The following is a 25489-nucleotide window of genomic DNA, read 5'->3' on the forward strand; positions in this document are numbered from 1 at the left end:
CTGACATTTGCTATGCGGTAGGGATGGTCAGTAGGTACCAATCCAACCCCATGGATTACCAGCGAAGAAGAGAACAACATCATCAGCGAGTGGAAACTAACACCATGGATCAACCACCAAGGCTCCCCAATCTAGGTGTGGAAGAACTACATGGAGGAGACATGACTGTGTTGGGTGTGTTGCCCTAAACTCGTAGTTTGTATGTTGTGTAAAAACAAATGTATATTAAATAAAGTTTTATTCAATAAATTTGTTGTTGAATTCATAACATTGCATTGTCCAAAATCCAATAAACTAAACATCCGAGGTTATTTTAGTCTGATCGGGACAGTATATGTACTGGGTATATATTTGATATACTAGGTATATAATTGATATACCCCTGATATACGAGGTATATATTTGATATACCATGATATACAAGTGGATAATGTCTCGTGAATAACCTAAAGGGTCTATAGTTTATGGATAAGGCTGGGTACCTTATCCTGGCAACACTATGGATACGACCCACTCTGTAAAGGTTACAGACGACTCGATCCAGGTCGTTCGTGTGGAGACATGCGAGTGGGGGTATCCTATACAATGAGTTTGTATAAGACCGGACCACGAAATAGCCAATCTTTAGATGTAACACCTTTAACTAATAGATTGTTGATCCTTAGGATGACCAGGCAACTCATTCTCAATCCTGAGTGAGTTATGGACTCCTGCCCGTGAGGGCTCGTCCTTTGATCTGTATGGGTGAGAGTGGCCCGAGTTGTCGACTCAATATTCCTACCATTTTGGGGACGAGACCGAGTGGGGAGCTGGGAACATAACTTCACAAGATGAAATTCACTCCTCCCTGACTTTAGGGGAGTAGATGAGTGTTCTCTTAAATGCTGACTCCGGGACTTGAACAAGGGGCCGCACCCTCTCATTTGCCCGAGAGGGACTTCCAGTTTTTGGTCGGACTATAACCAGGTTGTTCATTAGAGGAGCATTTGTATTTAAGGAGTAAGATGTAACTCAGGGGTAAAACGGTAATTTGACCCAACTTGAGTTACGGGACCTCGTGAAGGATTGACTCGCCATTATTGGTCGTATATCCGTGGACACGAAAACATTCTGCAATGAGAAGAGTGCAACTGCAGGTCTTTAGTGGAGTGACCCGTTGTTAACGAATGTTGATTAACTCGGTAAATGAGTTTGACCGATTAATCTTGTATCATTGGAGCTTCTGATCTGTAGGTCCATTAGGTCCCCTTGCTAGTTCTTAATGGGTAAAACAAGGATCAAGTTTTTGGAAGAATTTGAACTGTTCAAATTACTCAAGGGAATATATGTATATTGATACATTATAATATATAGTGAATTCTAAATTAAAACTATATATTATGAGAGAAATTATTTGAATGAGATTCAAATAAAATTAATATGAATAAGATTCATATTAAATGTATAGGTTAAAAATAATGTGCATAAGATGTACATTAGAACTATAGGTGTAACGCCCTGCGTTACTCAGGTTAGGTTACCCTCGAGTCTCAGGGCCTCTTTTCTTATAAACCTTCTTTAATTTAATTTAATTGTTCCATTTCATTTTATTTCGAGCTGTTGCGGTAATTGTTATGAGTTTTGGCGTGTACGTAAGTATCTAATTTGTAACGCCCCAAAGCCCCTCAGGTTAGTTAGTCTCGAATCAGGAGATTTTTATTTTATTTTATTTTTTTTAAAAAAATTAAACTCTAATTAAATTTATATTTATCGGGCTCTGTGTGGTTGGTTTTGTCTTAAGTTGGGATGGGCTTCTTTTGCTCTTGGGCTTGGTTATGTTGGGTTTTTTTTTGTTCTCTTAAATGCTGACTCCGGGACTTGAACAAGGGGCCGCACCCTCTCATTTGCCTGAGAGGGACTTCCAGTTATTGGTCGGACTATAACCAGGTTGTTCATTAGAGGAGCATTTGTATTTAAGGAGTAAGATGTAACTCAGGGGTAAAACGGTAATTTGACCCAACTTGAGTTACTGGCCCTCGTGAAGGATTGACTCGCCATTATTGGTCGTATATCCGTGGACACGAAAACATTATGCAATGAGAAGAGTGCAACTGCAGGTCTTTAGTGGAGTGACCCGTTGTTAACGAATGTTGATTAACTCGGTAAATGAGTTTGACCGATTAATCTTGTATCATTGGAGCTTCTGATCTGTAGGTCCATTAGGTCCTCTTGCTAGTTCTTAATGGGTAAAACAAGGATCAAGTTTTTGGAAGAATTTGAACTGTTCAAATTACTCAAGGGAATATATGTATATTGATACATTATAATATATAGTGAATTCTAAATTAAAACTATATATTATGAGAGAAATTATTTGAATGAGATTCAAATAAAATTAATATGAATAAGATTCATATTAAATGTATAGGTTAAAAATAATGTGCATAAGATGTACATTAGAACTATAGGTGTAACGCCCCGCGTTACTCAGGTTAGGTTACCCTCGAGTCTCGGGGCCTCTTTTCTTATAAACCTTCTTTAATTTAATTTAATTGTTCCATTTCATTTTATTTCGAGCTGTTGCGGTAATTGTTATGAGTTTTGGCGTGTACGTAAGTATCTAATTTGTAACGCCCCAAAGCCCCTCAGGTTAGTTAGTCTCGAATCAGGAGATTTTTATTTTATTTTATTTTTTTTTAAAAAAATTAAACTCTAATTAAATTTATATTTATCGGGCTCTGTGTGGTTGGTTTTGTCTTAACTTGGGATGGGCTTCTTTTGCTCTTGGGCTTGGTTATGTTGGGTTTTTTTTTTGTTTGGTATGGTTTTTAAAACAAAGGAAAAGTAAAAGAAAAGGGAAAAAGAAAGAAAACAAAAAGAAACCCTAGCACCCAAGTTCTCTTTCTTTCTTCTTCTTCTTCCTTCTTGCCCTAGCCGCCCACCCCCCCTTCTCTTCCTCTCTTTTCTTGTTCCGGCGACCCATCCAGCGGCGGTGAGTCGTCACAGCAGCAGGCACGGCGGCGTCGCGGTGGGGCAGCACTCAGCGTCACCTTCCCGCTCTTTGCGACGTTTTCCTGCGTGGGTACACGGTTGCGGTGGCAGTTCACTACCGAACGACGACATCCTCGCGGCGGCGGCAGAGTCTCCCGACGTTCCAGCATCTCCATGGCGACGGCGCTCCCGACGGTGGCAGCCATTGCAGCAGTCTCGGCGTTGTAGGTAGCAGCAACTGCGGCAGGTGGCGACGATGAGCCCAGATCTGACACCTTCGGGCAGACCACGAGCAAGTCCGGCCGTCCTTCGGCGCCCCGTACCTGCAGCACCCCTCCTCGACTCAGACAGAAGTGAACAGCTCGTTTCTTGGCCCAGATCTGCGGCGTTTTCTTCCTCCCGATGGCTTTCGGTGTTGACCCACATCCGTTCGAAGCCCGATTTAGGCTACCTACACCTTGGCGAGCTAGATCTAAGTTACCCACACCCCTACGAAGTCGATTTTGGTGGTAATGAGTCATTTGAACCCTCTTAGAATTGATTTCGAAGGCTGAATAGTGTACGTAACTTGCTGTATTTTTCTGTTTTAGTGCTTAGGTGTGAGATCGACGCAAAACTTAAGGGCGCGGTTGTGGGTAAGTAGACAAGGGGCGTGTGCGTGCGTTAATGTGTGTCAGATGGCCTCTAATGTGCTGTTTTTGTGATGTTCGATATTGTTTTTGATACGCTGATGTGTTAGGTAGCTCTCGGTTGTGGTAATCTGTATACTTGGAGTATTGTTGAATATTTGTCGGTGATAATGGTGTAATTTCTGTTTTTGCTAAACTGCTGAGAATTGCTGTGGGGAGGTTTGTTGTCTGAATATGCATAAATGGTTCGGCGTGTTTCGTGTGTTTATTATATCTAGCAATGCTTATTGAATATTGATGTTGGATATCAAGTGTTCTGGGTGAACTGTGCTGGGCTCTAATGGTTTAAAATTTGTTTGGTTATGCTTTGTTGTGACTAAACTCATTGTGGAGCTGTTGTTAAGAAATGTTATATTGTGAAAGCATGATTGGTTTATCATTTCATCATTAGAATGTTGTTTATGTTGTGGAAGCATGTTGAATTGTGTTTGTGAGCTGAAAGACGAATGGGTCATGGCTTAAGAAAGTATATAGTAAGACTCTGGTGAGAGTTGGATTTTTGGAAAAGGTGAATGGGTGAGTGTCAGGGCCTCGGGTATAAATGGTCGGGGGCTGATATGTCACTAATTGAGTATCGAGGCCTCGGGTAAAAATGGTCGAGGGTCGATGCGAGGAGTCTTTTGGAAGGAAAGCTATTGGGGCCTTGGGTAAAAATGGTCAAGGGCTGATAGATGGTGAAGTCATCGGGACCTTGGGCAAAAATGGTCGAGGGTCGATGCGGTAGTGTCGGGGCTCTGGGTAAAAATGGTTAGGGGCCGACTCTACTCGAAGAAGTTAACTGTGGAGGGCTAGGATAGCTGTGATAAGCCTAGAGGTACTTGAAATGTTAGGAAGACTCGAGGTTGGTAACTAATTGGTTCATGGTTGTGGTTGTTGCCGAAACTTATAGAATGTGTCTATGTTTGATTGCATAATGTGATGAAAAGCATGACTATGAATGTTTCATGATTTGGTTGAGCATGATGTGGGTGTGTTGTTGGTGAGGGCTACTTACGGAGTATATTTTATATACTCACCCCCCTCTACAATTATTGTTTCAGGTGAAGGACTCGTTGGCGACCATGGTGATGAGACGGAGGAGACATGACGAGCGAGGACCATAAGCTGCGTAGTCACTCTTGCTTAGCTTATGTTATTTGTTCAGACCTTATGTTATGGTCAATAAACTATTTGTTCATATTTGAATAATTGGGAGGTTCCCACTTGTTGTTTATTTTATTTCGGGATAGGTGTTAATTTTAGTTTTCTTCTATTCATTAAGTTTTGCCTAGTTGGAAAAATAAATTTGCCTCGTGAGGTTGTCCACGGATGTTGTTGATTGATATTATATGGAATTGATTTATTGTTAAATTGATGAGAGGTGAAACGTGATTTTATATAATTATTGCATAGGGAGTTGACATCTCGTGTTTGAGGTTAAGTTTAATCAGTTGGGTAGTTAACGTGACCTAGAAGTGTGTGGGAAATTCTGGGTCGTTACATAATTATTGTTTAACGAGGAGTTTGCTTTCTCTGGTATTTGTCCTGGGTCGTTGGTGTTCGGTGTGTTGCCCTAAACTCGTAGTTTGTATTTTGTAAAAACAAATGTCTATTTAATAAAGTTTTATTCAATAAATTTGTTGTTGAATCATAGCTTTGCATTGTCCAAAATCCAATAAACTAAACATCCAAGGTTATTTATGATGTAATCGGGACAGTATATATACTGGGTATATAGTTAATATACGGGGTATATATTTGATATACCCCTGATATATGAATGGATAATATCCAGTAAATAACCTAAATGGTCTATAGTATATGGATAAGGCTGGGTACCTTATCCTGGCAACACTATGGATACGGCCCACTCTGTAAAGGTTACAAACGACTCAATCCAGGTCGTTCGTGTGGAGACATGCGAGTGGGGGTATCATGTACAATGAGTTTGTATAAGACCGGACCGCGAAATAGGCAATCTTTAGGAGTAACACCGTTAACTAATAGATTGCTATTTCTTAGGATGGCCAGGCAACTCATTCTCAATCCTGAGTGAGTTATGGACTCCTGCCCGTGAGGGCTCGTCCTTTGATCTGTATGGGTGAGAGTGGCCTGAGTCGCCGACTCAACATTCCTACCATTTAGGGGACGAGACCGAGTGGGCAGCTGGGAACATAATTTCACAAGATGGAATTCACTCCTCCCCGACTATAGGGGAGTAGATGAGTGTTCTCTTAAATGCTGACTCCGAGACTTGAACAAGGGGCCCCACCCTCTCATTGGCCGAGAGGGACTTCCGGTTATTGGTTGGACCATAACCGGGTTGTTCATTAGAGGAGCAGTGGTGTTTAAGGAGTAAGATGTAACTCAGGGGTAAAACGGTAATTTGACCCAACTTGAGTTACGAACACTTGTGAAGGATTGACTCGTCATTAATGGTCATATATCCATGGACACGAAAACATTCTGCAGTGAGAAGAGTGCAACTGCGGGTCTTTAGTGGAATGACCCGTAGTTCACGAATCTAGATTAACTCGGTCAATGAGTTTGACCGATTAATCTTGCATCGTTGGAGCTTCGGATCTGTAGGTCCATTAGGTCCCCTTGCTAGCTCATAACGGGTAAAACGAGGATCAAGTTTTTGGAAGAATTTGAATTGTTCAAATTATTTAAGGGATTATATATATATTGGTACATTATAATATATAGTTAATTGTGAATTAAAACTATATATTATGAGAATTATTATTTGAATGAGATTCAAATAAAATTAATATGAATAAGATTCATATTAAAACTATAGGTTAAAAATAATGTGCATAAGATGTACATTAAAACTATAGCTTATACGAGAGTAATGTTTTAGAATATGATTCTAATTTTATAATAAATAATTAAGTGTTAATTATTTATGTGTATATATATTTATTAATTATTAATAATTAATTATATTAATTAATTTGATTAATTAATTTTATATATATATTAATTATTATATATATATTATTATATATATTTTTTAATTATTATTATATATTATATATATATATATATTAATATTATTATTATTATTATTATTAATATTAACTCCCCTGCAAAATTGCAGGGGAGTGGGGGGTTGCTATGACGTGGGGAGTCTGTAACGCCCTAGGATTTTAACATCCCAACGGGGACCATTACTAAAAGCAACCTAAAACAACCCACTCGTACTAGAGAATTTAAACCACTTGACGTATAAACTATGACCAACTCTCACCACGCTTCCACTGCGCTACAAAAACTTCTAACACCACTAACACTTACAAAAACTTCTAACACCACTAACACTTACAAAAACTTGCACTAAGCAGCCCAAACACCACTAACGTTCTAACGAAACTCAAATCCTTCAGAGTTAATAATTTAATAACAAACTAACCTTATGAAACTTCTCAATGAAAACTTCACTAATCATAAACCATCCACTACACGAATCTAACTTTCACAGAAACAGCAAAAAAAAGATAACTCAAGTTCAACTTGAGCAAATGCATTATACTGATAAATATCCTCAACGTATTACGTCACCACAAATCAAGTAGCTACGCAAAATTACGGTTCTCAAGAAAATGAGTTATCAATCCTAGGACATCCTCTAAATATGGAACTTCACAAAAACTTTATTAACCTAATAACAGACTTAAGCAAAAAAAAACAAATAACTATAACGATCCTATTCAACTTGAAACTTAACGACGCAGAGTTAACGGGTCTCTCTAATCAAGTCTCCTCCTCGCCATCAGCATCCCAAGAGCTAGTTCGATACCTGAAAACTGGAGGGGAAAAAGAGGGGTGAGTACAACCACAGTACTCAGTAAGCAGCCCTTATCTGAAGGGTCACGCACAAACAGCATACTTATTAAGGAAACAACGTGTCATGCTTATTAAAGAATCAACATATCATGCTTATCACAACTCGCGAGCTTTGAATAAATGGAAACATATCACAATAAGCAATTTATGCAAATGTTTAACTATACATGTACCGTCATGTCAAACTCATCCTTACATATTAACACACTAGTTCTCTTTCTTGATTCCTCCAAGGCTTACTCCTTCGAATCGCATCGGCCCTTGCCATTTATCCCCAAAGTCCGACACTCATCTACAGAGGCTTGGTGTTCTACCTTGCCATTTATCCCCAAGGCCTTGAACTGTGCATCGACCCTTGACCATTTTTACCCAAGGCCCCGATGACTTCACCATCTATCGGCCCTTGACCATTTTTACCCAAGGCCCCGATAGTGTTCCTTCCAAAAGACTGCTCGCATCGACCCTCGACCGTTTTTACCCGAGGCCTCGATACTCAGTTAGTGACGTATCAGCCCCCGACCATTTATACCTGAGGCCCTGACACTCACCCATTCACTTTCTCCAAGAATCCAACTCTCACCAGAGTCTTACTATATACTCTCTTAAGACATGACCCATGCATCTTTCAGCTCACAAACACATTCAGCATGCTTCTACAATATAAACAACATTCTAATAATGAAATGATAAACCAGTCATGCTTTCGCAATGTAACATTTCCTAACAACAGCTCCACAATGAGTTTTGTCGCAACAAAGCATAACCAAACAAATTTTAAACAATTAGGGCCCAACACAGTTCACCCAAAACACTTGATATCTAACATCAATATTCAATAAGCATTGCTAGATATAATAAACACACGAAACACGCCGAACAATTCATGCATATTCAGACAACAAACATCTTCACAGCAATTCTCAACAGTTTAGTAAAGCAGAAATTACACCATTATCACCGACAGATAATTAACACTACTCCAAGTATACAGATTAACACAAACGAAAGTTACCTAGCACACTAGCGTATCAAAATCAATATTAAACACCACAAAACCAGCATATTAGAAACCATCTAACACACATTAACGCACGCACCCGCCCCTTGTCTACTTACTTGTTATGTCTCAAAACTCTCACAAGAGTCCTACTTGCTACTACACCATGACTCATGCATCAATAATCTCATAATAGTCCAATATGCGATACTCCAAATTGATCATATGTAAAACCAAATCAATTTAAAATAGTCCAACATGATCCGAGAGCTCCAACAGGCATCGTTCACAGAAGAGGCACAACCAACAACTTAACAAAAATATAATCGATAGATATCCAGCATACATCAAACACAACTGATTTCTCATAAATCTTCAATATGCTTTCGAAACAACAGATTTTAGTACCAGTATACAATTTTCATCATGAAAACCAATTAAAGCACAACAACAATTCGAACATAGTCATCCAAGATTACTTGGTTACAATTTATTCACACAACCACATAATTTTCCCGAGATATATCAACAGTCTTTCAACAATGACGTTTACTAAATGATAACAACGATAAGAAATCATGCAAATATCACACATGGGCACACGAGCAAACAACCATATCATATCAGCACACAACAACCAATCCCTCCAGTAAGAAACTACTTACTGGCGGGTCCTAACACACTACTAAATCTCGTCGAAGGATTCCCTAAATCAAAGCAACCGAACTTGGGTTAGAAACCAACTCAAAAACTCTTAATTTACTTCGAAACTAAGTTTTAGTGAATCGTTACCTACTAACTCACAGTAAAACCTCCTGGGTTATGAGTGGGTCGACGCCAAGGAGGTTCGGGCTCCCAAATCCAAGTTCGAAAGCCTTCGCGCTTGCTGGTCCGTTGTCGAAAAGCAATGGGTAACGTCTATTTGAATCCGAATAGGGGCGGGTAACTCGAAACCAACTCCGAACAAAAGTTGAATAGAGTGGGTATCATGAAACAAACTCCAAATCTATGCTAATTGTCGAACGTCGCTGGAATGAAAAGACCGATGCGATTCTGGGCGTAGTGGGTCGTGGGATGTTGCCGAACAGCAGAGCCACTGCGAAAAATAATGCAGCACGCTGGAGCCACCATGAAATCGCCGCCACTGCTATAGAGCTGCTGGAGTCGCCGTGAAATTGTGCAGAAAACACCGGCGGCTCGCTGGTTTTCGTTGCAAACCACGCCATAGAACGCCACTACCTGCTGCCACAACTCGACGGCCGCCGTTCGTGGTACTGGGACGCCGAGGGGACGCCAGTGATGGAATCGCGAAGGCTGCGCTGCTGCTGTGATGCCGCGCCACCGTGGGTCGTCGTCGGAGAAACTCGCTGCCGTCGTTCGCTGCTTCGCCGGAGAACAAGAAGGAGAAGGGGGTTGACGGCTAGAGGGGAAGAAGAGGAGAAAGAGAGGGCCAACTAGGGTTTTTTTTTGTATTTTATTTACTTTGCTTTAAACCAAAAAGCCCACATTCCCAATTTTAAAGAATCCTCTTTATTAGTTTTAAAATTGAAAAGCTCAACTCCCAACTCTAATGGAAAGCCCATGGGCTAGAGGAAACTATAATTCTGTTTTCAAATAATTCTAACGGCCCAAAATAAGAAACCCGAAATTACACGTTAGTAGTTAAAATAAAACTCAAATTAACTCGAGATAAAAATAATTAACTTCAACTCTAAGACCCAAGAATAAAGTCCAAAAATTAGAACTTTAACATTAGAAAATCCAAGAATTAAAATTATCTGCTTTGAGGAAAAATCCAAGGGCACTATTTATATCTCAACAAAATCATGAAAACATTCATAGTCATGCTCTTCATCACATTATGCAATCAGACATAGGCACACTCTATAACATTCGGCGACAACCACAACCATGAACAAATTAACTACCGACCTCGAGTCTCCCTAACATCTCAAGTACCTCTACGATTATCACAGCTATCCTAGCCCTCCACAGTTAACTTCTTCGACTAGAGTCGGCCCCTGACCATTTTTACCCAGAGCCCCGACACTACCGCATCAGCCCTCGACCATTTTTACCCAAGGCCCCGATGACTTCACCATCTATCGACCCTTGACCATTTTTGCCCAAGGCCCCGATAGTGTTCCTTCCAAAAGACTGCTCCCATCGACCCTCAACCGTTTTTACCCGAGGCCTCGATACTCAGTTAGTGACGTATCAGCCCCCGACCATTTATACCCGAGGCCCTGACACTCACCCATTCACTTTCTCCAAGAATCCAACTCTCACCAGAGTCTTACTATATACTCTCTTAAGCCATGACCCATGCATCTTTCAGCTCACAAACACATTCAGCATGCTTCTACAACATAAACAACATTCTAATAATGAAATGATAAACCAGTCATGCTTTCGCAATGTAACATTTCCTAACAACAGCTCCACAATGAGTTTTGTCGCAACAAAGCATAACCAAACAAATTTTAAACAATTAGGGCCCAACACAGTTCACCCAAAACACTTGATATCGAACATCAATATTCAATAAGCATTGCTAGATATAATAAACACACAAAACACGCCGAACAATTCATCTATATTCAGACAACAAACATCTCCACAGCAATTCTCAGCAGTTTAGCAAAGCAGAAATTACACCATTATTCAACAATACTCCAAGAATACAGGTTACCACAACCGAGAGCTACCTAACACATCAGCGTATCAAAAATAATATCGAACATCACAAAAACAGCACATTAGAGGCCATCTGACACACATTAACGAACGCACACGCCCCTTGTCTACTTACTCACAACCGCGCCTTTAAGTTTTGCGTCGATTTCACACCTAAGCACTAAAATAGAAAAATACAGCAAGTTACGTACACTATTCAACCTTCGAAATCAATTCTAAGAGGGTTCAAATGACTCATTACCACCAAAATCGACTTCGTAGGGGTGTGGGTAACTTAGATCTAGCTCGCCAAGGTGTGGGTATCCTAAATCGGGCTTCGAACGGATGTGGGTCAACACCGAAAGTCATCGGGAGGAAGAAAACGTCGCAGATCTGGGCCAAGCACGAGCTGTTCACTTCTGTCCGAGTGGGGAGGGGTGCTGCAGGTACGGGGCGCCGAAGGACGCGACGTCGAGGGGAAGCCGCCGTCAAGACAGCCGGATCTGGAGAGAATCGCAGCAGTCACGCGTCGCCGCCGTCGGACTTGCTCGTGGTCTGCCCGAAGGTGTCGGATCTGGGCAATCCTCGTCGCCACCCGCCGCAACTGCTGCTACCTACGATGCCGAGAAGAAATACCTGCTGCAATGGCTGCCACCGTCGGGAGCACCGTCGCCGTGGAGATGCTGGAACGCCGGGAAACTCTGCCGCCGTCGCGAGGACGTCGTCGTTCGGATTGAGCCGCCGCCGCAAACCGTGTACCCACGCCGGAAACAAGCTGTAGTTTGCTGCTGTCGGAGGACGCCGACCACCGCTCGTGCTGCTCGCTGTCGTTACCGGAGAAGACGCCGAAAATTGAAGGGGAAAGGGGGTGGCGGCTAGGGCAACAAGGGAGAAGGAGAAGAAGAAGATAAAGTCCCTTTTGATTTTTGTTTTCTTTTTCCTCTTTTCCTTTGTTTTAAAACCAAACCAACCCAATAAAGACCCAACATGACCAAGCCCAAGAGAAAAGAAATCCATCCCAACTTAAGACAAAACCAACCACACGGAGCCCGATAAATATAAATTTAATTAGAGTTTTAATTTAAAAAAATAAAAATCTCCTGATTCGAGACTAACTAACCTGAGGGACTCAGGGCGTTACAAGCCATGAGCAAGCGGGCAGTGGTGAGGATAATTTGGGAGAAGGTGGCGCATCCAAGGCATCAACCGGAGAAGGAGAAGCTCTGTCTGATAAAGAGCAAGAAGAAAAAGAAGACGAGGAAGAAGTAGCTCCGGTGCCCATAAGAAAATCATAGAGAAAGAGGAAGCCCTCCCAGTTGCTGAACCTGAAAAAGGGAAGAGGCCCAAGCAGAAGGTGGACATGCAAGCTAAGAAAAAGGGCAAAGAGAAAGTTGCTGTAGGGCCCTCAGACTTTTTGCGCTTCGTCGATGCTGCAGCATCAGAATGGTTTGAAAGCTTTAAGGACCGAAATCTGCTAAGAGAAAGGGGCTTTCCATCTCACTCATTCATGCCCTCGTTTGTCTCCACCACCATCAACAAGCATGAGTGGCAAACCTTCTACGCACAACCTAAGCCTGCGGTCGTCCAAATTGTTCAAGAATTCTACGCCAACCTCAACCCGAGTGACCTTTCCAATTTGATGGTACGGGGTAAGAAAGCCTGTTGGAACGTAGAGGTCATTAGCGAGGTATACAATCTCCCCAACTACTCTTATGCTACTTTTAATGAAATGATGGTTGCTCCATCTGAGGAGCAACTAAATAGGCTATAAAATTTGTTGGAGTAGAAGGGTCAAGATGGTAGCTATCAGCTAGAGGAGCATAGAATTTCCTCCCAACTTACCTTAAGCTTGAAGTCAACGTCTGATACCATCTCGTCAAAAGCAAGCTCATGCCCACAATGCATGACACCTTCATCACGAAGGAACAGATTCTCCTCCTGCTTTGCATTATGGAAGGTCTTAGCATCGATGTGGGGCGACTCATTGAAAGAGAGATTGCAGGGGTTGAGAAGAAGAAGCAGGGTAACCTATATTTTCACAATCTGATCACAGAGCTTTGTATCATCTTGAGAGTTAAGATGGAAGATGCAGATCAAACGTGGAAGGATAAGGGTGTCATCAATGAGGTGGCAATTGAGAGGTTGAAGGCCGTTGATCACAGTAAGCGTGGAGGAAATATTGTCTTTGCGCTTAATGAAGTCTCAAACACACAGGCCAGCTTGATGCAGTAGCTCGGCTCCATCGCAGGAGTAGTAGCGGCTATGGCGAGAAGGCAACAAGCCAACATGGGCTATGCCAAAGAGAGAGACATCGTGATCCGCAAGGCCCTCATGCGAAATTTCTCCTGCCCTTTTCCTCATTTCCCAAGATTTTCGGAAGACAGGCCTGACGAAGATGAAGAAGTGGATGGTGCTGGAGCATCTCAGCCTACAGGCGGCTCTAGTGTAGAGGATGAAGAAGCTGAACAGGGGAGTTGATTTCCCCGCTTGAAATCTGTTTTACATTTACTTTTTTATTTTCAACAAATTTACTTTTCTGCACTTTTCAGTTTAGTTAGGTTAGTTTATGAAGTTTTTATGTTTAGTCTTTGCATCTTCAAGTTCTAGTTTTTAGGTTGTTATGATTTCAATTCAGTCCATTAAATGAAAATGAAAATGACAGAATGATTGTGCAAGATGTTAGATTTGCTAACTTGTGAATTTCTGGCTGTTTATCTATGTGGTCTAAGATGACTGGTCTGTGGACATATTTGGGATGCTTGCTTTGGCTAGGTTTAAAAAAGGAAAAATTCAGCTATTGCCCTTTTTCTAATGTGTTCTTAAGTAGCATTTGATAGCCTTGCCTTGCTTAGTATCCCCTGCCTGCCTTAGAAACTTCATCAAAGCTGAATTTCAATGGTTGAGTACCGCATCCCATGCACTATTAGCAACCTACTGTCTTTAGACAGATAAGCAACTACTTACCCCTCTAGAACCAATTCAGATAGGAAGTTACTCAAATCCAATTTTCATCCATCCTATATTCACTATAAATTTGGGGAAGCCTGATTACGCTTGTTTACATACGTAAAAAGAAGGTTTTAGATGCTGTTTTTACTATGTTTTAACTTTGTTTCGGACTTTTTCTCGGTCGTTTGAGTTCCAATTCATGCAAAATTCATATATGATGGTTTGTGGTTGGCTTATATTGTATTTATGACATTTTAGGACCATTTGGGAGTGCAAATTAATCAAAAGAAGCAAAAAGACGGAAAACCCTTCATTGGAGGCGTTAGGCGCCTGGTAGGCTGCAGAATTCCTGGTTTTCTTCGAACTTTGCCCTTAATGAAACGCGTCTTCCAATGCGTTTTGGTGGTTCCAACCGATGCATACGTGTAGAAGAAGTGTTCCACTATCAGTTTGAGCACGATTTAGTCAGTCAAAGGAGATGGAAATGGGTGATCCACCAGCATTTTAGGACCTATGATTACGCTTGTTTACATGTGTAAAAAGAAGGTTTTAGATGCTGTTTTTACTATGTTTTAGCTTTGTTTCGGACTTTTCTAGGTCATTTTAGTTCCAATTCATGAAAAATTCATATATGATGGTTTGTGGTTGGCTTATATTATATTTATGACATTTTAGGACCATTTGGGAGTGGAAATTAATCAAAAGAAGCAAAAAGACGGAAAAATACCTCAGGAGGCGCCAGACGCCTAGGCTGCTGCAGAAAACGTGGTTTTCTTCCAACTTTGCCCTTAATGAAACGCGTCTTCCAGTGCGTTTAGGTGGTTCCAACCGATGCATACGTGTAGAAGAAGTGTTCCACTATCAGTTTGAGCACGATTTGGTCAGTCAAAGATGTTGGAAATGGGTGATCCACCATCCTTTTAGGACCTACCTAACCAATTCTGCACAGCTATAAATTCCAGCAGCTTCTCCACCAAAATCATCAAGCCTTGCTTCCTTCTCTTGATCATTTTTAGTGTTTCTTTGTTGCTTTCTAAGTACTTTTGAGTTGCTTTCATTAGTTGCTTTTGGTTTTTAAATCACGAGTACTTTACATTCCTTTATTGAGCTTTGTTTTGTTTCCGTTTGTACTTAGTTATTTTCTACTTATTCAAATATATAAAAATCCAGCACTTTGCTTATCTTCCCTTTGCCTTTACTTTATTTTTAGTTAAGAGAGTTGTGTTTTTGGAGGAAAGAGCACGTGACACTCCCCCTTGCTTGAAAGAGAAGGGCGAAGCTCTCAATCCCGAGAAAAACTCTCTGTTAGTTAACTTTGTTTTTCACACGTGCATTCCAATTTCAACCATTTTACTTGCTGTATTTTCTTCAATATGTCTTTCTAAATTCCTGTCTCTAGCCCGGTTATGGATAGTTAGCCTTTTATTTCTAAAAAGGGTTGCTAAGAAGTAGTGTTTTTGCTTTCCATTCATTGCTCAACATGTTTTCCCAAAAAGTTAGGATTTAGAGAAGGCCACTAACAAGTCAATACTAAAAAGGTTGCTTATTTGCATTGTTGAGTGGTTAAACCGAGGAGATGAGCGCCTTAGACATAAGGGTTCCGATTAAGTAGCCTAGACATAAGACCTTAACCCGAGGTTGCGACTATTTCCATCCTAAAACTAAGATATCTCTCATAATAGACATATTATGGAATGTCTTAGGATTTTGAACTTGCTTAGACATAAGTCAAGTGATGTAACGCCCCAGGAATTTCATCATTTCCAAAGAGGAACCGTTACTAAGCCTACCTAAAATTTTCATAAAAACAAGAGAATTTTCTTCACAACTATACTAAGCAATAAAACTACCATTCCGCTACGCTACTCTGATTTTCAACACTCACGAGAGCTTGAACAATTTAAACAACAACACTAAAGTTTTAAGAGAAACTCAAATCCTATACCGATAAATCATTTAATACCGACTTCACGTTAGCCAAACTCTTCAAGGAAACCTTTACTAACTATAAACCATCCACTAAATGAGTTTTAACATCTCGAATGGCAATGAAGCGAAAACTAATTCAAGTACGAACAACTAAAACGAATGTATTCATAAATATCCTAAGTCGATTACAATCCCGCAATTCAAGAGGCTAACAAAATTAATGCTCTAAAAGAATAATGAATCGGCAACCCTACAACATCCTTTAGACAATAAAACTAAACAAAACCAGCCACTACCAATTTAACTACAACATTAAATGGCCACAACTATCCTAACTAAAAGAAATTAATTGCACACAGCATAGCTAATGGTCTTTTCGATCAAGCCTCCTCCTCGCCATCACCATCCCAAGAGTTAGCTCGATACCTGCAAACTGGAGGGGAAAAGAAGGATGAGTACAACCACAGTACTCAGTAAGCAACCCTTATCTGAAGGGTCACGCACAAACAACATACTTATCAAGGAACAACGTGTCATGCTTATTAAAGAATCAACACACACACATCATGCTCAACCAAATTATGAAACATTCATTGTCATGCTTTTCATCACATTATGCGTTCAAACATAGACACATTCTATAAAATTCGGTGACAACCACAACCAGGAACACATTAACTACCAGTACTCACCTCTAGTCTCCCGAACATCTCAAGTACCTCTACGCTTATCACAGCTACTCTAGCCTTCCACAGTTAACTCCTTCGAGCAGAGTCGGCCCCTAACCATTTATACCCAGAGCCCCAACCCTGCAGCATCGGCCCTCGACCATTTATACCCGAGGCCCCGATGACTTCACCGTCTATTGGCCCTTGACCATTTGTACCCAAAGCCCCAATAGTTCTCCTTTCGAAAGACTCCTCGCATCGACCCCCGACCATTTATACCCGAGGCCTCGACGCTCATCTTTATCCAATATTGGCGTATCAACCCCCGACCATTTATACCCGAGGCCTCGATACCCAATTAGTGACGTATCAGCCCTCGACCATTTATACCCGAGACCCTGACACTCACCCATTACTTCATAACTTTCATAACTCCACATAACATTTCTAGCCTCCAACCAAGATTTCAGTACTACTTCCCTAATAACAGCAACCACCACAACGCCCATCACGACACAACCACTAGTATGATTTCAATGCATCACAGATCTCAAAAACACAAAGTTTGACAGCAACCAACCTGATCACAACATAGAGCACACAAAAGTTTCAACAAATAACCCTATGGCATGCTTCACATAACATACATTTCACATAGCGGTTCAGAAAACTTTTAAGAACACGCCAACACAATTCATCCAAACATTTAATATCCAACATTCGAAGAAATCATCCAACATCAGTATTCAATAAGCATTGCTAGACCTAAATAAACACATCAGACACGCCAAACATCTTATGCAAAATTCAGACAACAACATCTCCACAATAAGTTCACTTTAACGAGCATTCCCTGCAACATACATCATTCCACATCAGATCTCAGCAGCTCAACAATACAAAATTTCCACTATTATCACCGACGGACATGCAACACTACTCAGGCACATGAACCAACATATACAAGAGTTACACTGCACAATAACGTATCAAAATCAATATTAAACATCATAAAACAGCACAACGGCAACCAAATAATAAACATCAACGCACGCACCCGCCCCTCGTCTACTTACTTTTCATTACTCTATAGGCCACCAATTCCAATCTTTCAAATGCATCGACAAGCCATTCACACATCTAATCAAAACACAATTATCCAACATGCTCTTCATCATACAAAACAAGAAAATAATCCCGTAGCTTCCAACTAAGCAAACATAAACTAAATAACATAAAACTATCACGTGCATTTTCAATCCCAAGACATGCTTTCAAACATCAAAGCTTAATCACTTCCAACCATATCGAGCAGCAACTTTCAAGGCACATCCAATAATCATGACACAAGATATTTTCCTAATATGTAAAAGGAAAGGAACAAAAGAAACAACAAGGATGCAACCCAACAATAACAACTAGAAGTCCTCAAATGATGCCCAACAAACTCTAAATACATGAGATATTCAAGTATAGCAAAGTTAAGCACGAAACCATCTCAATAACACCTATTAACTTACATATTAATAAATAATAAACACACCGAAAGCACCACACAATTCATACATACTCAATCAACAAACATCCCCCAAGTAAGAACTACTTAGCCAATGTCCTAACGCGTCACTAACACCTTAATAATCGACACCTAAACAAAGGATACCAATCTTTGGGTTAGAATCCTACTGAAAAACACTTAACTTGCATCAAAACTAAGTTTAGGTGATCTGTTACCTACTAACTCACCCTAAAACCTCTTGGGTTAGGAGTGGGTCGATGCCGAGGATGTTCAGGCGTCCAAAACCAAGCTCCAATTGCCTTGTGCTAGCTAGCCCGATGAAGAAAACGATGGGAACTCCGATTCGAGTCCGGAAAGGAATGGGTCAACTCCGAATGTCGCCGGAACAAAATAACACCACGAAACTTGCTGGACTTCACTAATCTAGGATGTTTAAAGTCGTCGGAGGGATCGCGTCGCCGGTCACGGAGATCAGCACCGGAGAGAGCCGGAAATATGGTTGTTCGGCCGCTACAAGTGTCGGTTCTGCTCGAATCTCACCATCGTAGCACTGCTGAAACGTCGAGGTCCGATGTCGCTGTCGTAGGACGCCGGATCTGAAGTTGAATCGGGCAAATCGGCGAAGACATGCCACCGCGAAAACAGTTTGCGCCGCTGCTCTACGGGTTGCGCCGCCGTGGTGATGTCGCCGTCGTGAATGAAGCACGGTGGAGAAGGGAAGCCGCCGTCGAGATCGCCGGAGCTGACAAGAAAAACACGAAGCCAAGCCGCCGCACCATTCGACGATGGAGAGACGTGAGTGTCGCAAGGGGGTCGTCGAAAAATTCCAATCGCCGCCACGGTTGGTTCAAACATGTCGAATCTACTGCTGCTATGCAAGTGGTGGTGTTGCTCTCTTGGATCGTCGCCGGAAGGTGGCCGGAGGAGAAGGAATTCCGGGGGGGGGGGGGATGGCGGCTACAAGAGAAGGGAATGGAAAAGAAGAGACCTAGGGTTACTTTTGGGTTATTTCCTTGTTTTCTTTTATTTGTTTTATTTTATCAACAATTTTTTTTCACTTATTTAGTTTTGAAAAATTAGAAAGCCCAATAACCCAATAAAAGAAGGCCCAAAATTAAACTTTAGTAACCCAACTAAAACTCACAACAACCCGACAAAATAAATAATTTAACCTCTGCAATCCAAAAGTTAAATAAAAAAAAAATAAAAATTTAAATTTCCAAAAACCTTGGATTTAAGATTTAATTAAGAATCAAATCAAAAGTTTGAAAACTTAATTTATCTTAATCCAACGAAATTAAACTTAAATCTAATTTACCCAAAGTTAGAACTCCAAATAAAAAGAAAATCAAGTAATTAAATTATGAGCTTAGGGGAAAATCCAAAGGGACAAATTAAGTCTTAAAGTAAATTAGTCAGAGAACGCGGGGCGTTACAAGTGAAAAGCGTAGTCGTTGGTTACTAAAGTAAAATGCATATCATCCTTAGCGTATCCTTGATTCTTTGTTGGCTAACTTGAAGTCATTCGGGCTAGGTTTTACCATTATAAGACCAAATCCTAAATCCAAAACCATTATTTATGACCACTTCCCATTTTACAAGAATCACTCATTTCAACGTTCACTATTCTTTAAAACTTTAAAGTTTGTAAATTATTTAGAAGTCCTTGAGGATCGATACTTGGATACTCCATCCATTTTATATTACTCTGACAGGTGTGGGCTTGCATCTATAGAATTGTTATCACGCCTAGTGCGTGCGTTCAGCATAACCACCAGTCAACCTACCTAACCAATTCTGCACAGCTATAAATTCCTGCAGCTTCTCCACCAAATGCATCAAGCCTTGCTTTCTTCTCTTGATCATTCTTAGTGTTTCTTTGTTGTTTTCTAAGTACTTTTGAGTTGCTTTTAGTTTTTAAATCACCAGCACTTTACATTCCTTTATTGAGCTTTGTTTTGTTTCCGTTGTTACTTAGTTATTTTCTACCTATTCAAATTTATAAAAATCCAGCACTTAGCTTATATTTACTTTGCCTTTAATTTATTTTTCGTTAAGAGAATTGTGTTTTTGGAGGAAAGAGCATGTGACACTCCCTTTTGCTTGAAAGAGAAGGGCGAAGCTTTCAATCCCGAGCAAAACTCTCCGTTAGCTAACTTTTGTTTTTCACACATGCATTTCAATTTCAACCATTTTACTTGCTGTATTTTCTTCGATATGTCTTTCTAAATTCCCGTCTCTAGCCCGGTTATGGATAGTTAGCCTTTTATTTCTAAAAAGGGTTGCTAAGAAGTAGTGTGTTTGCTTTCTACTCATTGCTCAACATATTTTCCCAAAAAGTTAGGGTTTAGAGAAGGCCACTGTAAGTCTTAACAAGTCAATACTGAAAAGGTTGCTTATTTGCATTGTTGAGTGGTTAAACCGAGGAGAGGAGCGCCTTAGACATAAGGGTTCCGGTTAAGTAGCCTAGACATAGGACTTTAACCTGAGGTTGCGACTATTTCCATCCTAAACTAAGATATCTCTCATAATAGACATATTAGGGAATGTCTTAGGACTTTGAACTTGCTTAGACATAAGTCAAGTGAAAAGCGTAGTCGTTGGTTCCTAAAGTAAAATGCATATCGTCCTTAGCGTATCCTTGACTCTTTGTTGGCTAACTTGAAGTAATTCGGGCTAGGTTTTACCATTATAAGACCAAATCCCAAATCCAAAACCATTATTTGTGACCACTTCCCATTTTAAAAGAATCACTCATTCCAACGTTCACTATTCATTAAAACTTTAGAGTTTGGAAATTATTTAGAAGTCCTTGAGGATCGATACTTGGACACTCCATCCATTTTATATTACTCTGATATGTGTGCGCTTGCATCTATAGAATTGTTACCACGCTTAGTGCGTGCGTTCAGCTTAACCTCAGTCACGTGCGTTCAGCATAACTCCAGTCAGAGCCTTGTCCTTAGTTCTCAAAAGCCATTCTTTAAGCATTGAGGATAATGCTTCTTTTTAAGTTTAGGGGTGAGGGATTCTCGCTTGTAGTCCTGTTGATGTAACATCTTTTAAAGCTATGAAAAATTTTTGGCCCTGTAATTCAGCTCTCTGTTTGAAAAAAAAAAGAAAAGAAAAAGATATTCAAAAGATCTGCAGGGTCCAGAATGGCTAGTAGCCCATAACTGTCTTAGAAGACGTTAGTTAGTCAACAGTGTAGGGAGGAATTCGGTGTCCTTGAAAGGAAGTTGAAGGGATTTTTCTTAGGCAAGCAAGGGAGAAGGTGAAGTGAAGCATTCAAATGTGAATAAAACACCTTAGTTTTAGTGCAATGGCTGTTTGTTTCCTTTATGAGCTAATGGTAGAGCACGCTGAGAAACACTTACCACAGTAATGAATCTTAGGCGTTAGAAAAAGTAGCCAGAAGGCATAGTTAGCACAATCTAGCATTCAAAATGATGAATATCAGTGTCGCTTCAGGACAAGCAACAGTTCAAGTTTGGGGGTGTGATAACTCTCCAAATAGAGAGTTATTTGGGTATAATGTTTGTATAAATTAGCTAAAGATAGCATCACTTGCACCCTTATTCACTGATTTTGTGCTGAAAAGATCATAAAAACTAGCTTTCTACATTGTAGTATTGTCATTGCAATTGAGCTAATTTTGGTGCATTTTGCTATAGCTTTGACGATGCTACAACATCAGATCCAGATTCAGAAAGCAGCAGAAAATGACAAGCTGACAGTGAAAGGACTGCCCAACGAGATTTACCACAGTAATTGGAGGTTTTACCCAAAAGTGAGAGCTGGGTCCCCTAAGGTCCGTGTTGTTGCCCTAATATCTGAAAGGGGTATAAATACAAATAAGAGGAGAAGCCTCCGATGACACACACATCAAGAAACATTCCCCTTGTTCATCCTTGAAGGAATTTACCCTCACTCCAAGAAACCCTCTCTAAAAACCGTTGGAGAAAGTCCAGAGAAGAAAAGACTCTCCAGTGGCATTTGGGAGCCGATCTTCAGCTCATTTTCTTCATTTTCTCATCTTTGTATTATTTTCATTCCTACATTTTGTTTGATTCTCCTTATGGCTTTGCATCACTAACCAACTTGTGTAAGTGGGAGATGTTCTAGACTTATTTTATGGGATGTAACCTTGCTGTTTGCGTTAATGAAGGTTTGCTTTGAGTTGAAGTTGCTTTATCAATCTATTTTCAACATGTTTAATCACCATTTTGAAATACCTCTTTGATAACGTTTGGGAAAATGTATTAAGGAGCGAAACCCTTCATCTTGGGCTAGAGTCTACTTGAGTTTAGTGTGTGGTGACTTAGGGATAAGCATCACCTAGCTTGGTCATAAGAACTGTGTGTATATGCTATTGATGTTTGTCTATAAATGTTAGTAGTAGAAAATCTGGGGTGTTTGGAAGAACACCTTGTCTGTTTTACCATTGCAATACTTCATTAATGCTATAACATAGTTAGAGTGGCCCAGACGAGTCGACTTCCTCTCCCCTTTACGCCTTTGTTTTTATTCAATACTATTAAGTGATTGTGGATGTGTGGTGAACTAGTGGATTTCACCCTTGTGTTTGATTTAAGATACTTGCTTTAAATAATATTTACCTAAATATATTTAGTTTTAGTAAAAGAAAAACCCCTTGGTTTATTGCATCGTTTCCTTGAGTAAATATTGAGTGTTTATGTAACGCTCCGCGTTACTCGGGTTAGTTATCTCGAGTCCCCGGACCCTTTTTCTTAGAAATTTCTTTTAATTTAATTTCATTGTTCATTTCATTTTATTTCGAGCCGTTGTGGTTATTGTTATAGTGTTGAAGTGTACTTACGTATCCAATTATTGTGTAACGAGGAAATTGATTTCTCTATAATTGTTCCAGTCCGTTGGGCCCAAATTGAGTATCTAAGTAAGTGGGCCTTTCTTGTTTTAAAACAAGAGGGAAGGAGAAAAGGGCCGAGCCCAAGTGGGCCCCTTCTTGTAAAAAGAAAAAAGAACAAAAGGAAGGTAAGAGGAAAGCCTAGCCCCCAACATCCCTCCCCATTCGTGAGCCTCTCCTTCCCCTCCCCGTTCTAGTTTTCGTGTTCCTTCTTCTACCGGCGCATCAACCCTCACCGAAACACTCGACGGACGGCGACCACCAGCGACTTGACAGCAGCAACGGTAGGCAACGGCGCGGCGGGTGGCGCCACAGGCGACGGCGGCCACTTCGGGCAACGGCGGTGTGCGGCATCGGCAGCAACGGGCAGCAGCTGCGCGCGGGTGACGGCAGCAGCAATTCGCGGACGGCGGCAGCGGCGGTGCACGGGCGTCGGCAGCAGCGACGCGCGGGTTCCGGGCAGCGGCGGAGGTGCACGGCGTTCGGACAGCAGCAGTGGGCGCGGGTTTTTACAGCAGCAGGTCGTGGCGTGGGTTCTTGCTGCGCGCAGTGTCGTGGGCATCGTTTGATGAATTTTTACTGCTAAATTAGTCTGGACAGCAGCAGTTTCCAATCCCGGCACCTACCCATACCCATACCCATTAGAGGCTTGATTTACGCAACCCACAACCATTCGAGTTAGGCCTGAGTTACCAACACCTAGACGAAGTCGATTTTTGCGGTAATGAACATTGCAAAATCCCTTAGAATGAATTTAGATGGCTGGAAATTTTGTATTAATTACTTCATTGCTTATTGTTGTTTAGGTGGTGAGTTGACACAGGATACAGGAGCATAACAGTGTGTAAGTAGCCCGGGGGCAAGTGCGTGTATTACCTTGTGTTAACGGAATGGTTTGGTGCTGATTTTTTATTGGAATAATTTATTTCGTGCTTTAGGAAAATTGTTAGCCATGGTTGTGCACTCACAGTAATTATCATTGTGTTACGTGTTGTCGTTTCATTGCTAGACATTATGAGAATGCATGATTTCCTGTTGTTGGTTGTGCTTGGTTGGTCCGGATTATTGTAGTTGGAAGTTGTTACGTGTTGTCGTTTCATTGTTAGACATTATGAGAATGCGTGTTTCCTTGTTGATGGTTGTCTTTGGTTGGTCCTGATTATTGTAGTTGGAAGTAGCTAAACCATAACATTGTAAACGTGTCGGAGACGAAATGCATGTGTTGATAGCCCGTCATATAGTTTTATATTATTTTGTTGGAAGCTGTTGAATTGATGTATTGTTGGTACGAAGGAGAGTATGCTGGTAAAAATTTGAGTTGTGAATTGAAATGTGGAAGACTTACGTATAGGTTGTCCTTGGAAGGTTAGTGGGGATTGACACGAGCGACGGGTCGGGTTAGTGGTTTGTTGATCTGTGAGGTGTCTGAACTGAAGATGCTTGCTAGTCGTATGGTTATTCAAAGCTTGAGTGGATGCCTTGGGAATAAATGGCAAGGCCGAACATCAGGTTTCAATGGAGGGGTATTGGGGTCTTTGGAATAAATGTCAAGAACCAATACACCGGGTAGTCATCGGTACCTTGGGAATAAATGTCAAGGACTGGTGCACGGTTCTAGACCTTGGGAATAAATGGCAAGGTCGAACCTTAAGTTCTGAAGAAAAGTATTGGGGCCTTGGGAATAAATGTCAAGGGCCAGAACGACTCGAGGAGTTAGACTCGGAGGACTAACGTGAAGGGGGTGCTTAAGGGTAACAGTTCTAGACCTTGGGAATAAAAGGCAAGGTCGAGCCCAAGTGTTGTGGAGGAAGGTCGGTATCTTGGGAATAAATGTCAAGAGCCGTTACGCCTCGAAAAGTTAGACTTGAAGTACTAACATAGTGTGGGGGTTCCGGAAGTCTAGGCGTTCGGTTGCTTGTATGTTATTGTTAATCCATTATTATTGTCTCGTGCTGCCTATCTGTTTGTTCTGCTATTGTCTTTGATGTGGTGGCGTTTACGAGCCTGTTGTGGTGTCTAGTTAGGGTGGGCTACTTATGGAGTAATTATGTACTCACCCCCCCTCTACCTTATTGTTTCAGGTGTGAACCGGGCCGGCCGTGGTGATGACGTGAAGGAGGTTTGACTGAGGCGGGATCACTAGCTGTATCGGTTAGGCTAGGGAATAATGTCGTGCAATGCAGACATCGTTAAGATTCCACTACTATGAAATAAAAAAGGGAATTAGACATTGGGCTAACGCCAAGGACACCTTTTCTTATTGCTTTATGGGTATTTGTTTTTGCTTTTCGAATTTCTGTCGTGTTGGGATTTCGAGTAAAAATGACTATATTCTTGATTGGAGACCTGACCACTGAGGCGGGGTTTATCTCC

At 41.0% G+C, this 25489-nt stretch overlaps 1 long non-coding RNA gene across 1 annotated transcript; it reads right to left on the reverse strand.

Annotated features, from left to right (window-relative positions):
- Positions 1-16182: 16182 nt before the first annotated feature.
- On the reverse strand, positions 16183-19260 carry LOC148208204 (uncharacterized). The gene is made up of 2 exons (XR_015789082.1): positions 18456-19260; positions 16183-16474 (listed from the first exon to the last, which is right to left on the reverse strand). It is a non-coding gene; the product is annotated as an uncharacterized LOC148208204 (long non-coding RNA).
- Between the last annotated feature and the right edge of the window lie 6229 nt (positions 19261-25489).

Source organism: Momordica charantia (assembly GCF_013281855.1).
Source record: "Momordica charantia cultivar OHB3-1 chromosome 11 unlocalized genomic scaffold, Mcharantia_2.0 BLBB01000011.1, whole genome shotgun sequence".
NCBI lineage: Eukaryota > Viridiplantae > Streptophyta > Magnoliopsida > Cucurbitales > Cucurbitaceae > Momordica > Momordica charantia.